The sequence below is a fragment of the Nerophis ophidion genome, linkage group LG26 (genome assembly GCF_033978795.1).
Source record: "Nerophis ophidion isolate RoL-2023_Sa linkage group LG26, RoL_Noph_v1.0, whole genome shotgun sequence".
Taxonomy (NCBI): Eukaryota; Metazoa; Chordata; class Actinopteri; order Syngnathiformes; family Syngnathidae; genus Nerophis; species Nerophis ophidion.
Genome location: NC_084636.1, coordinates 2798700 through 2813398, shown reverse-complemented (window position 1 = coordinate 2813398; position 14699 = coordinate 2798700). Strand labels below are relative to the sequence as shown.

General features: G+C 39.0%; 1 protein-coding gene across 6 annotated transcripts in view; it reads left to right on the top strand.

Moving 5' to 3' along the window:
• The window catches only part of ptprfa (protein tyrosine phosphatase receptor type Fa), a 268805-nt gene that overhangs the window by 38385 nt on the left and 215721 nt on the right, over positions 1-14699 (top strand). For 4 of the 6 annotated variants that reach the window (XM_061888752.1, XM_061888754.1, XM_061888753.1 and 1 more), the window contains exon 1: positions 14167-14559. The exons of 1 other annotated variant lie outside the window; for it this stretch is intronic. The gene's annotated coding sequence lies outside the window, so the exon portion shown is untranslated. Of the gene's footprint in view, positions 1-14165; positions 14560-14699 lie in introns of those variants that run through there. One more of the 6 variants, XM_061888750.1, reaches the window with a different exon arrangement.

Sequence of the window (14699 nt, the reverse complement as noted above, 5' to 3'; positions counted from 1 at the left end):
TATAATAAAAGTCGTCATTTTACTCAACACAAGTCAAAATTTTGTAAGAAAAACTAAACATTTGTGCAAAGTTGGAGTTTTACTCAATAAGTCACAATTTTACAAGAAAAAGCTTAACATTTTGGCAATTTCATGAAAAAAGTCATGATTTTACTTGACAAGTCACAATTTTATAAGAACATTTTAACATTTTAGCAATATTATAATAGTAATCAGAATTTTACATTGCAAAATTATGACAAAAGTCATAATTTTACTCCAAAAAATGTCACTATTTTACAAGAAAAACCCAAAAATTGGCAATATTGCCCCAAAAGTCTGAATTTTATATGACAAATGTCGCCATTTTCCATTAAAAAGTAATAATTTTACATAAAAAAAAATTCAAATTTTACTTGAAAAATTTCACTATTTTATAATAAGAACAAAAAAATTGGTGATATTGTGATAAAAGTCAGAATTTTATCCGACAAATGTTGCGAATTATTTGGAATTTCACAAGAAAAACTTAAAATATTGGCAATGTTATAATAAAAGTTGTCATTTTACTCAACACAATTCAAAATGTTGTAAGAAAAACGAAACATTTGTGCAATATTATGATAAAAGTTGGAGTTTTACTCAATAAAAGTCACAATTTTACAAGAAAAGGCTTAACATTTTGGCAATTTTATGAAAAAAGTCGTAATTTTACTTGACAAGTCTCAATTTTATGAGAAAATTTTAACATTTTAGCAATAATATAATAGTAATCAGAATTTTACATTGCAAAGCTATGACAAAAGTCATAATTTTACTCCAAAAAATGTCACTATTTTACAAGGAAAACCCAAAAATTGGCAATATTGCCGCAAAAGTATGAATTTTATATGACAAATATCGCCATTTTCCATTAAAAAGTAATAATTTTACATTAAAAAAAATCTAAATTTTACTTGAAAAATTTCACTATTTTATAAGAAGAACAAAAACATTGGTAATATTGTGATAAAAGTCAGAATTTTATATGACACATGTCGCCAGTTTGCATTAAAAAGTAAGAATTTTACATAAAAAAGTAATAATTTTACTAGAAAATATTGCAATATTACAGAAAAAGAAAGAATATGAGAAATTGTTCCCAATTTTATAAGAAAAAAAGTCGACACTGAGAAAAAGACTGCTTTTAGTTATTTATTTTTTGAATTTTGTGTTTTTAATTGGTTTTTAATCTTCATTATTTACTTCAAGTTATTACTGTATATATGTATGTGTGTGTATATATATATATATATATATATATATATGTATGTATGTATGTATGTATGTGTGTGTATATATATATGTGTATATATATATATATATATATATATAATGTATTTTTTTTAATGAATTTTGGCGAAAAGGGGCGCACTTCAATTTCTTACACACACTTGTTATTTCATATGTTGACCAGAAGGGGAGCACTTTTAAAAGCGACACACAGTCAATGTGAACAATCCCTCCTTTTTGGGACCACCCTCATTTTGATAGATATCACCACATATTTTGGTACTTGACTTATGCTACAGTTAGCATTTTAGCATGCTAACATTTGCACGTTAGCTCTTTTTTTTTAGTTAATTTAGCAGGTATACGCCTCACTGTCATATATTTTGGTATTTTACTGATGCTAACTGTAAGCATGCTACAGCAATCATGTTGGCATAGTACTGTTAGCATGATAGCTGTTTTGAGCTAATGTTTTAGGTGCACACTTTAGTCATATTTTGGTACTTGATGCATGCTAACATTTTAAATACATGTTGGTACTTTCCACAAGTTAGAGTGTGCATTTTAGCTCATGCTAGCTTTTTTGGTCGTATATTTTTGTATTTCAATAATGCTAACTGTACGCGTGCTATTGCTAACATGTTAACATAGTACTGTTAGCTGTTTTTAGCCGATATTGTAGGTAAATCTGGTGTTAAAAATGAGGACTTAAAGGAATGCTACAATCCAACAGATGCTTTGAAATAGGCAAGTTTCTTACAGTACAAACACTTTGTAGGGCGCTGCCGATGCAGTCCACTTGTTTGCTGTCTCAAAGGGGACCAGTCTTGTAGGCAGAGAGTTACATCATTCCTTCTTCTTTGTGACCTTCCACCCAGAATGTTCTATTTTGGCGACTTAATATATTACCTCTGGGTAATATATTTTTGGGACTTGATGCAGTTAGCAGTTTAGCATGCTAACATTAGCAGGCTAGCTTTTTTCTAGTTAATGTAGCAGGTATACACCTCAGTGTCATATATTTTGGTATTTCACTAATGCTAACTGCAAGCATGCTAGCGTTTTTTAGCTCATTAGCTCAGTCATATTTTGATACTTGATGCATGCTAACAATGTTAGCATTTTAGCATGACAATTTTGGCATGCTAGCTTTTTTAGTTAATTTAGCAGGTATATTTTTGGATTTCACTTATGCTAATTTTAGACATGCTATTGCTAACATGTTAGTACAGTACTGTTAGCATGCTAGCTTTTTTAAAGCCAATTTTGTAAGGCTGCATGTCATGCATTTTGATACTTGATGCATGCTAACATTATGTTAGCATTTTAAACACATTGGTTTGAGTTAATTTAACAGGTATACACCTCAGCGTCAAATATTTTGTTACATGATGAATTATAACGTTAGTATGTTAGCACCTTTTTTTTTTAGCTAATTATGTTGGTGCACAACTTTGGTGTCTGATGCATGCTAACATTACTATGGTAGCATTTTAAACAAATGTTTCAGGTACACACCTGAGTAATATATTTTTGGGACTTGATGCAGTTAGCAGTTTAGCATGCTAACATTAGCAGGCTAGCTTTGTTTCTAGTTAATGTAACAGGTATACACCTCAGTGTTATGTATTTTGGTATTTCACTAATGCTAACTGTAAGCATGCTAGCTTTATTTTAGCTCATTAGCTCAGTCATATTTTGATACTTGATGCATGCTAACAATGTTAGCATTTTAAACACATTTGTTTTAGTTAATTTAGCAGGTACATACCTCAGCGTCAAATATTTTTAATAATTTAACAGGTCTATTTTAGTATTTCTCTAATGCTAATTGTAAGCATGTTATTGCTAACATGTTAGCATGCTAGCTTTTTTTTTGCTCATTTTTTAGGGTTACACCTCAGTCATATTTTCATACTTGAGGCATGCTAACATTGCTACACTAGCATTTTAAACACTTTTTTAGGTACACACCTCAGAGTCACATCTTTTGGTAATCGATGCATGTTACAGTTAGCATTTTAGCATGATAACACTGGCATGCTAGATTTTTTAGTTACTTTAGCAGGTATATTTTTATACACCTCAAATTAACATGTTGGTACTTGACACATGTTAGAGTTAGCATTTTAGCTCGTGCTAGCTTTATTAGTTAATATAGCAGGTATCTCCCTGTTTAATATATCTTATTATTTCACTATTTTTTTAAATCTCATGTTGCTCATATTTTTGTTACTTAAAGCTATCAGTGTGCTAACTGTTAGCATTTCAGTTTTTCACTGTTCCCTCCACAATAAAAGTGGAGTGTTTGCTCCCATCTTGGTACTTTTTGGTCACGCCCCCACCGCCGATGCCCTTAGCGACTGTTGCTAAGGTGGCCACGCCCCCCCGGCTGGCCACGCCCTCTATTGTGTTGTGACTTTTGGCCTTTCACAATCGGCGGCTGAAACGTGAGCCGTGCGCCTTTGGGGAGGAAAAAAGGTCTTTTGTTGAAATGTGTAGCAACTCCTGCTCCTTCTTTGATTAGTGATCCTTCTTCTTGGTAATATTGTCTAGTTACACCTCAAACACAAATATAAGAAGCACAGTCAAAGGTGCAACATTGATGCACAGTCTTCTTATTTTTGCTTTGTTGCATTATGCTGCAGTTCCTTGATACATTTTTTTAACCACTTGGTGGCGGATCTGTGGAAAATAAAGATAGAAAAAACAATGTCAAAGGTGCAACATTGATGCATAGCTGACACACACTCCAGGTTTTGTTTTGCTTTGCTCCGTTGATGCAGTAGTTCCTAGATATATTTGTCAACCCCTTGGTGGAAGGCCAGCGGAAAATATACACAGAAAAACAATGTCAAAGGTGCAACATTGATGCACAGTCAACATTTATTTGCTTTGTTGCATTATGCTGGAGTTCCTTGATAAATTTTTTTAACCACTTGGTGGTGAATCTGTGGAAAATAAAGATAGAAAAAACAATACAAACGGCGCAACATTGATATATAGCTGACACACTCCAGGTTTTGTTTTGCTTTGCTCTGTTGATGCAGTAGTTCCTAGATATATTTGTCAACCCCTTGGTGGAAGGCCAGGGGAAAATATAGACAGAAAAAACAATGTCAAAGGTGCAACATTGATGCACAGTCAACATTTTTCTGCTTTGTTGCATTATGCTGCAGTTCCTTGATACATTTTTTAACCACTTGATGGCGGGTCAGTGGAAAATAAAGAGAAAAGAACAATGTCATCGGCGCAACATTGATGCATAGCTGACATACGGTCTAGGTTTTGTTTTGCTTTGCTCTGTTGATGCAGTAGTTCCTAGATATATTTGTTGACCCCTTGGTGGAGGGCCAGTAGGAAAATAAGGACAGAAAAAACAATGTCAAAGGTGCAACATTGATGCACAGTCAACATTTTTTGTGGTTAGTTGCGTTATGCTGCAGTTACTTGGTGGCCGGTCTGTGGAAAATAAAGATAGAAAAAACAATGTCAAGGGCGCAACATTGATGCATAGCTGACACATTTTCTAGGTTTTGTTTTGCTTTGCTCCGTTGATGCAGTAGTTCCTAGATATATTTGTCAACCCCTTGGTGGAAGGCCAGCGGAAAATATAGACAGAAAAAACAATGTCAAAGGTGCAACATTGATGCACAGTCAACATTTTTCTGCTTTGTTGCATTATGCTGCAGTTCCTTGATACATTTTTTAACCACTTGATGGCGGGTCAGTGGAAAATAAAGATAGAAAAGAACAATGTCATCGGCGCAACATTGATGCATAGCTGACATACGGTCTAGGTTTTGTTTTGCTTTGCTCTGTTGATGCAGTAGTACCTAGATGTATTTGTTGACCCCTCGGTGGAGGGCTAGCGGAAAATATAGACAGAAAAAAACAATGTCAAAGGTGCAACATTGATGCACAGTCAACATTTTTTGTGGTTAGTTGCCTTATGCTGCAGTTACTTGCTGGCGGGTCTGTGGAAAATAAAGATAGAAAAAACAATGTCAAGGGCGCAACATTGATGCATAGCTGACACATTTTCTAGGTTTTGTTTTGCTTTGCTCCGTTGATGCAGTAGTTCCTAGATATATTTGTCAACCCCTTGGTGGAAGGCCAGCGGAAAATATAGACAGAAAAAACAATGTCAAAGGTGCAACATTGATGCACGGTCAACATTTTTCTGCTTTGTTGCATTATGCTGCAGTTCCTTGATACATTTTTTAACCACTTGATGGCGGGTCAGTGGAAAATAAAGATAGAAAAGAACAATGTCATCGGCGCAACATTGATGCATAGCTGACATACGGTCTAGGTTTTGTTTTGCTTTGCTCTGTTGATGCAGTAGTACCTAGATGTATTTGTTAACCCCTTGGTGGAGGGCCAGTAGGAAAATAAGGACAGAAAAAATAATGTCAAAGGTGCAACATTGATGCACAGTCAACATTTTTTGTGGTTAGTTGCGTTATGCTGCAGTTACTTGGCGGCGAATCTGTGGAAAATAAAGATAGAAAAAACAATGTCAAGGGCGCAACATTGATGCATAGCTGACACATTTTCTAGGTTTTGTTTTGCTTTGCTCTGTTGATGCAGTAGTTCCTAGATATATTTGTCAACCCCTTGGTGGAAGGCCAGCGGAAAATATAGACAGAAAAACAATGTCAAAGGTGCAACGTTGATGCACAGTCAACATTTATTTGCTTTGTTGCATTATGCTGGAGTTCCTTGATACATTTTTTTAACCACTTGGTGGCGAATCTGTGGAAAATAAAGATAGAAAAAACAATATAAACAGCGCAACATTGATGCATAGCTGACATACGGTCTAGGTTTTGTTTTCCTTTGCTCAGTTGATGCAGTAGTTCCTAGATGTATTTGTTGACCCCTCGGTGGAGGGCTAGCGGAAAATATAGAAAGAAAAAAACAATGTCAGAGGTGCAACATTGATGCACAGTCAACATTTTTTGTGGTTAGTTGCCTTATGCTGCAGTTACTTGGTGGCGGGTCTGTGGAAAATAAAGATAGAAAAAACAATGTCAAGGGCGCAACATTGATGCATAGCTGACACATTTTCTAGGTTTTGTTTTGCTTTGCTCTGTTGATGCAGTAGTTCCTAGATATATTTGTTGACCCCTTGGTGGAGGGACAGCGGAAAATATAGACAGAAAAAACAATGTCAAAGGTGCAACATTGATGCACAGTCAACACACAGTCTACTTTTTTCTGCTTTTTGCGTCATGCTTCAGTTCCTTGATAAATTTTTTCACCACTTGGTGGCGTGTCTGTGGAAAATAAAGATAGAAAAAAACAATGTCAACTGTGCAACATTAATGCATAGCTGACACACAGTCTAGGTTTTGTTTACTGCATCAAGAGAGCAAAGCAAAACTCCCCTCACTCACGGTGCTTGGTTTTAGATTTGTTTTGAAGCATATTTTACAAGTTTTGACCAAATCGAAGCGTTAAATTAAGTCTTATTTCTGTTTTATACGTATTGTAGTGTAGTATGGTCGTCTCGATATTGGTGTTCAGATACTTTTCAACTTTTTTCAAAATAAAGGGCACTACATACGTTTCTTTTTGCTACCATTTTGCAATTTAGTCCTTAAATAAAATGTTGGACATACTAGACAACTAGTCTTTTAGTAGTAAGTAAACAAACAAAGACTCCTAATTAGTCTGCAGTAAAATATTGTGTCATTTATACACCTATTATTTTCTACACGTTATGAGGGACAAGCGGTAGAAAATGGATTAACTGACAAAACAATACATCTACATAGAATTAGGCAATGCGAAAATTAGCTCAATTAACATGTTTCTTAAACTGTCGATGAAATAAAAGTGCAAATGAAAATACAGCTTCACTACTTTAGTCATAATTTTTGCGCTCAAGAAACTTCTGTGAGACTTTAGCTCCAGACTTTTTCTGTTTGTTCGATATTGTCATTACTGCCACAAGTGGTGGAAAAGTGTATTAAAACCGAGTACGGCTGCGGCCCACACAGACCACAGCTCTGGGTCCTGTGGGTCCTGGCGACCCGTCAATAAGCCATATGGTTAGGAAACACTGGTCGAGAAGACTTTGGAGCAAAGGTCACGACCCCTGTGAATAGGAGACAAACACTCCCGTCCTGCTGAACTGCGAGCGTGCGTCAGGTTCCCACAGGAGGCGTGTTTGAGTCCGAGGTTCTAACAAAAGCCCAGACAGGCCCTCGACAAACAATCCGCCCCTCCCCCCACCCACCACCCAGGTGGTCCCCCTTGTCCTATGTCAGGTATAGCCTGAGGGGGAGGGGCTAGTCTCACCTGGGTCAAACATCCGAGCCGCCGTTCCCGCCACGGTCCCCGCAAACTAAAATGCCAGGAAAAGAAACATTAGCCTGCTAACATTGACATGCTAACAGATGAAGAGCAAGCATACTTCTAAGATGGAGGCAAGTAACGAAATAGATGTTTATCAGGTTGAATTGATAGAGCTAGGATAAAATCTTAGCATGCTAACATTAGCATGATAACAGGGGAACAGCTAGCATACTTAAAAGATGGCGCCAAGTAACAGAATCAATGGTTTTTAGGTTAAAAAGTACGAAAATGCTAGCATAAAATATTAGCTTGCTAACATTAGCATGGTAACAGGGGAACAGCTAGCATACTTAAAAGATGGCACTAAGTAACACAATCCAGGTTTTTTAGGTTAAAAGTACGAAAATTCTAGCATAAAATGTAAGCATGCTAACATTATCATGGTAACAGCTAGCATACTTAAAAGATGGCACTAAGTAACACAATCCAGTTTTTTTAGGTTAAAAGTACGAAAATTCTAGCATAAAATGTAAGCATGCTAACATTAGCTTGGTAACAGCTAGCATACTTAAAAGATGGCACTAAGTAACACAATCCAGTTTTTTAGGTTAAAAGTACAAAAATGCTAGCATAAAATATTAGCATGCTAACATTAGCATGGTTACAGGGTAACAGCTAGCATACTTATAAGTTGGCACCAAGAAACAGAATCCATGATTTTTAGGTCAAAAGTACGAAAATGCTAGCATAAAATGAAAGCATGCTAACATTAGCATGGTAACAGGGTAACAGCTAGCATACTTAAAAGATGGCACTAAGTAACACAATCCAGGTTTTTTAGGTTAAAAGTATGAAAATTCTAGCATAAAATGTAAGCATGCTAACATTAGCATGGTAACAGGGTAACAGCTAGCATACTTAAAAGATGGCACTAAGTAACACAATCCAGGTTTTTTAGGTTAAAAGTACTAAAATTCTAGCATAAAATGTAAGCATGCTAACATTAGCATGGTAACAGGGTAACAGCTAGCATACGTAAAAGATGGCAATAAGTAACAGAATCCATGGTTTTTAGGTTAAGAGTACGAAAATGCTTGCATAACATGTTAGCCTGCTAAAATTAGCCCGGTAACAGGGGAACAGCTTGCATTCTTATAAGAAGGCACCAAGTAACAGAATCCATGATTTTTAGGTCAAAAAGTACAAAAATGCTGGCATAAAATGTTAGCATGCTACCATTAGCATGGTAACAGTGTAACAGTTAGCATACTAAGATGGCACCAAGTAACAGAATCTATGCTATTCAGGTTAAAAATGAACAAAATGAGCTAAAACTATATCACAAAATGTTAGCATGCTAGCAGGGTAACAGTTAACATACTAATATAGCATCAAGTAACATGATCCATGTTAATTAGGTTTAAAATGCAAAAAATTAGCTAAAATGCTATAATAAAATGTTAGTGTGCTAACATTAGCATTGTAACAGTGTAACAGTTAGCATACTAAGTTGGCACAAAGTAACAGAATCTATGCTATTTAGGTTAAAAGTGAACAAAATGAGCTAAAATGATATCACAAAATGTTAGCATGCTAGCAGGGTAACAGTTAGCATACTAATATAGCATCAAGTAACATGATCCATGCTAATTAGGTTTAAAATGCAAAAAAATAAGCTACAATGCAATAATAAAATGTTAGTGTGCTAACATTAGCATTGTAACAGTGTAACAGTTAGCATACTAAGTTGGCACCAAGTAACAGAATCTATGCTATTTAGGTTAAAAATGAGCTAAAATTATATCACAAAATGTTAGCATGCTAGCAGGGTAACAGTTAGCACACTAATATAGCATCAAGTAACATGGTCCATGCTCATTAGGTTTAAAATGCACAAAATTAACTAAAATGCAATAATACAATTTTAGTTTGCTAACATTAGCATGCTAACAGGGTAACAGTTAGCATACTAAGATAGCACCAAGTAACAGAATCCATGCTAATTAGATTTAAAATGAGCTAAAATGCTACCATAAAATGTTAGTGTGCTAACAGTATAACAGTTAGCATACTAAGATGGCACCAAGTAACAGAATCTATGCTATTCAGGTTAAAAGTGAACAAACTGAGCTAAAATGATATCACAAAATGTTAGCATGCTAGCAGGGTAACAGTTAGCACACTAATATAGCATCAAGTAACATGATCCATGCTCCTTAGGTTTAAAATGCACAAAATTAACTAAAATGCTATAATAAAATGTTAGTGTGCTAACAGGGTAACAGTTAGCATACTAAGATAGCACCAAGTAACAGAATCCATGCTAATTAAGTTTTAAATGTACAAAATGAGCTAAAATGCTACCATAAAATGTTAGCGTGCTAACAGGGTAACAGTTAGCATACTAAGATAGCATCAAGTAACACGATTCATGCTAATTAGGTTTAAAATGCAAAAAATAAGCTAAAATGCTATAATAAAATGTTAGTGTGCTAACATTAGCATGCTAACAGGGTAACAGTTAGCATACTAAGATAGCACCAAGTAACTGAATCCATGCTAATCAGATTTAAAATGAGCTAAAATGCGACCATAAAATGTTAGTGTGCTAACAGGGTAACAGTTAGCATACTAAGATAGCACCAAGTAACTGAATCCATGCTAATTAGGTTTGAAATGAGCTAAAATGTTAGCATTGCAACAGGGTAACAGTTAGCATACTATGATAGCATCAAGTAACATGATCCATGCTAATTAGGTTTAAAATGCAAAAAATAAGCTAAAAGGCTATAATAATATGTTAGTGTGCTAAAATTAGCATGCTAACTGCGTAACAGTTAGCATACTAAGATAGCACCAAGTAACTGAATCCATGCTAATTAGGTTTGAAATGAGCTAAAATGTTAGCATGGCAACAGGGTAACAGTTAGTATACTAAGATAGCACCAAGTAACTGAATCCATGCTAATCAGATTTAAAATGAGCTAAAATGCTACCATAAAATGTTAGTGTGCTAACAGGGTAACAGTTAGCATACTAAGATGGCACCAAGTAACTGAATCCATGCTAATCAGATTTAAAATGAGCTAAAATGCTACCATGAAATGTTAGTGTGCTAACAGGGTAACAGTTAGCATACTAAGATAGCACCAAGTAACTGAATCCATGCTAATTAGGTTTGAAATTAGCTAAAATGTTAGCATGGCAACAGGGTAACAGTTAGCATACTAAGATAGCATCAAGTAACATGATCCATGCTAATTAGGTTTAAAATGCAAAAAATAAGCTTAAATGCTATAATAAAATGTTAGTGTGCTAACATTAGCATGCTAACAGGGTAACAGTTAGCATACTAAGATAGCACCAAGTAACAGAATGCATGCTAATCAGATTTAAAATGAGCTAAAATGCTACCATAAAATGTTAGTGTGCTAACAGGGTAACAGTTAGCATACTAAGATAGCACCAAGTAACTGAATCCATGCTAATTAGGTTTGAAATGAGCTAAAATGTTAGCATGGCAACAGGGTAACAGTTAGTATACTAAGATAGCACCAAGTAACTGAATCCATGCTAATCAGATTTAAAATGAGCTAAAATGCTACCATAAAATGTTAGTGTGCTAACAGGGTAACAGTTAGCATACTAAGATGGCACCAAGTAACTGAATCCATGCTAATCAGATTTAAAATGAGCTAAAATGCTACCATAAAATGTTAGTGTGCTAACAGGGTAACAGTTAGCATACTAAGATAGCACCAAGTAACTGAATCCATGCTAATCAGATTTAAAATGAGCTAAAATGCTACCATAAAATGTTAGTGTGCTAACAGGGTAACAGTTAGCATACTAAGATAGCACCAAGTAACTGAATCCATGGTAATTAGGTTTGAAATGAGCTAAAATGTTAGCATGGCAACAGGGTAACAGTTAGTATACTAAGATAGCACCAAGTAACTGAATCCATGCTAATCAGATTTAAAATGAGCTAAAATGCTACCATAAAATGTTAGTGTGCTAACAGGGTAACAGTTAGCATACTAAGATGGCACCAAGTAACTGAATCCATGCTAATTAGGTTTGAAATGAGCTAAAATGTTAGCATGGCAACAGGGTAACAGTTAGTATACTAAGATAGCACCAAGTAACTGAATCCATGCTAATCAGATTTAAAATGAGCTAAAATGCTACCATAAAATGTTAGTGTGCTAACAGGGTAACAGTTAGCATACTAAGATGGCACCAAGTAACTGAATCCATGCTAATCAGATTTAAAATGAGCTAAAATGCTACCATAAAATGTTAGTGTGCTAACAGGGTAACAGTTAGCATACTAAGATAGCACCAAGTAACTGAATCCATGCTAATCAGATTTAAAATGAGCTAAAATGCTACCATAAAATGTTAGTGTGCTAACAGGGTAACAGTTAGCATACTAAGATAGCACCAAGTAACTGAATCCATACTGATTAGGTTTGAAATGAGCTAAAATGTCAGCATGGCAACAGGGTAACAGTTAGTATACTAAGATAGCACCAAGTAACTGAATCCATGCTAATCAGATTTAAAATGAGCTAAAATGCTACCATAAAATGTTAGTGTGCTAACAGGGTAACAGTTAGCATACTAAGATAGCACCAAGTAACTGAATCCATGCTAATCAGATTTAAAATGAGCTAAAATGCTACCATAAAATGTTAGTGTGCTAACAGGGTAACAGTTAGCATACTAAGATAGCACCAAGTAACTGAATCCATGCTAATTAGGTTTGAAATGAGCTAAAATGTTAGCATGGCAACAGGGTAACAGTTAGTATACTAAGATAGCACCAAGTAACTGAATCCATGCTAATTAGGTTTAAAATGTACAAAATGAGCTAAAATGCTATCATAAAATGTTAGCATGCTAACATTGTGGACACCTGGGAACCCGCCAACAAGCGCTATGGTCCTGAAAGACTGGTCTAGACTAGAGGACTCTGGGACAAAGGTCACGACCTGCTGGACTGCGTGAGGTTGCCACAGGAGGAGTGTTTAGGTCTAGGTTCTAACCCCCAGGAGGGACCCTCGCATGGCGGCTCTGTTTCCCCACAAACACCCCCGCCCCTCCCCCGCCTCCTGGTCCCGTGCTGGCAGGTGTGTAGCGTGAGGGGGAGGAGCTTGTCTCACCTGGGTCTCACCTCCACGGCCCACCCTCACGGCGTGGAACCCGACACCCGTGTGACGTCAGCGGGCCACGCTGCTCCACGCTCTCAGGGGACCAGCAGGCACCAGCCCGCCTCCAGCGTGGATCAGCCCTGCAGGAGGAGGCTTTTAGGGGCTTGGCTTACTTACTCCCGTGGACTCTTCTGTGGACGTCTCCCTCCCTTGGAAGTCTTCTTCCTGTGGAAGTCTTCCGTGGACGTCTTCCTCACGTTGACTCTCCCGTGAACATCTTCCTCCTGGGGACGTCTTCCTCTTGTGGAACCTCCCGTGGACGTTTTCTTGCTGTGGACGTCTTCCGTTCACCCTCCTGTGGACGTCTTCCTCCCGTGGACATCTTCCTCTTGTGGAACCTCCCGTGGAAGTCTTCCGTTCACCCTCCCGTGGACGTCTTCCTCCTGTGGAAGTCTCCCTCCCTTGGAAGTCTTCTTCCCGTGGAAGTCTTCCTCCTTTGGAATTCTCCTTGCCGTGGACGTCTTCCATTCACCCTCCCGTGGACGTCTCCCTCCCGTGGACGTCTCCCTCCCGTGGAAGTCTCCCTCCTGTGGAAGTCTCCCTCCTGTGGAAGTCTCCCTCCCGTGGACGTCTCCCTCCCGTGGAAGTCTCCCTCCTGTGGAAGTCTCCCTCCCGTGGAAGTCTCCCTCCCGTGGAAGTCTCCCTCCCGTGGACATCTCCCTCCCGTGGACGTCTCCCTCCCGTGGACGTCTCCTTCCCGTGGACGTCTCCTTCCCGTGGACGTCTCCTTCCCGTGGACGTCTCCCTCCCGTGGACGTCTCCCTCCCGTGGACGTCTCCTTCCCGTGGACGTCTCCTTCCCGTGGACGTCTCCCTCCCGTGGAAGTCTCCCTCCCGTGGACGTCTCCCTCCCGTGGACGTCTCCCTCCCGTGGACGTCTCCCTCCCGTGGACGTCTCCCTCCCGTGGACGTCTCCCTCCCGTGGACGTCTCCCTCCCGTGGACGTCTCCCTCCCGTGGACGTCTCCCTCCCGTGGACGTCTCCCTCCCGTGGACGTCTCCCTCCCGTGGACGTCTCCCTCCCGTGGACGTCTCCCTCCCGTGGACGTCTCCCTCCCGTGGACGTCTTCCTCTCGTGGAAGTCTTCTTGCCGTGGAAGGCTTCCGTGGACCTTCCCGTGGACATCTTCCTCCCGTGGACGTCTTCCTCTTGTGGAACCTCCCGTGGAAGTGTTCCTCCTTTGGAAGTCTCCTTGCTGTGGACGTCTTCCATTCACCCTCCCGTGGACGTCTTCCTCCCTTGGAAGTCTCCCTCCCGTGGAAGTCTCCTTCCCGTGGACGTCTCCCTCCTGTGGACGTCTCCTTCCCGTGGACGTCTCCCTCCCGTGGACGTCTTCCTCCCTTGGAAGTCTTCTTCCCGTGGAAGGCTTCTGTGGACCTTCCCGTGGACGTCTTCCTCCCGTGGACGTCTTCCTCTTGTGGAACCTCCCGTGGAAGTGTTCCTCCTTTGGAAGTCTCCTTGCTGTGGACGTCTTCCATTCACCCTCCCGTGGACGTCTTCCTCCCTTGGAAGTCTCCCTCCCGTGGAAGTCTTCTTCCAGTGGAAGTCTTCCGTGGACGTCTTCCTCCCGTGGACATCTTCCTCTTGTGGAACCTCCCGTGAAAGTCTCCCTCCCGTGGAAGTCTTCTGGCTGTAGACGTCTTCCGTTCACCCTCCTGTGGACGTCTTCCTCCCGTGGACGTCTTCCTCTTTTGGAACCTCCCGTGGAAGTCTCTCTCCCGCGGAAGTCTTCTTGCTGTGGACGTCTTCCATTCACCCTCCCGTGGACGTCTCCCTCCCGTGGACCAGGTAAGACGTACAATGGCAAAGAGAAATGTTCCTGTGATAAAAAGACAAAAAGTCCCCAGCACATAGTGGAGCAGACATAGATGTCCCCCGCGGGGCCAGTTTTGTGTTCCACGCAGCTGGGATTACGTCTCCGAGAATGT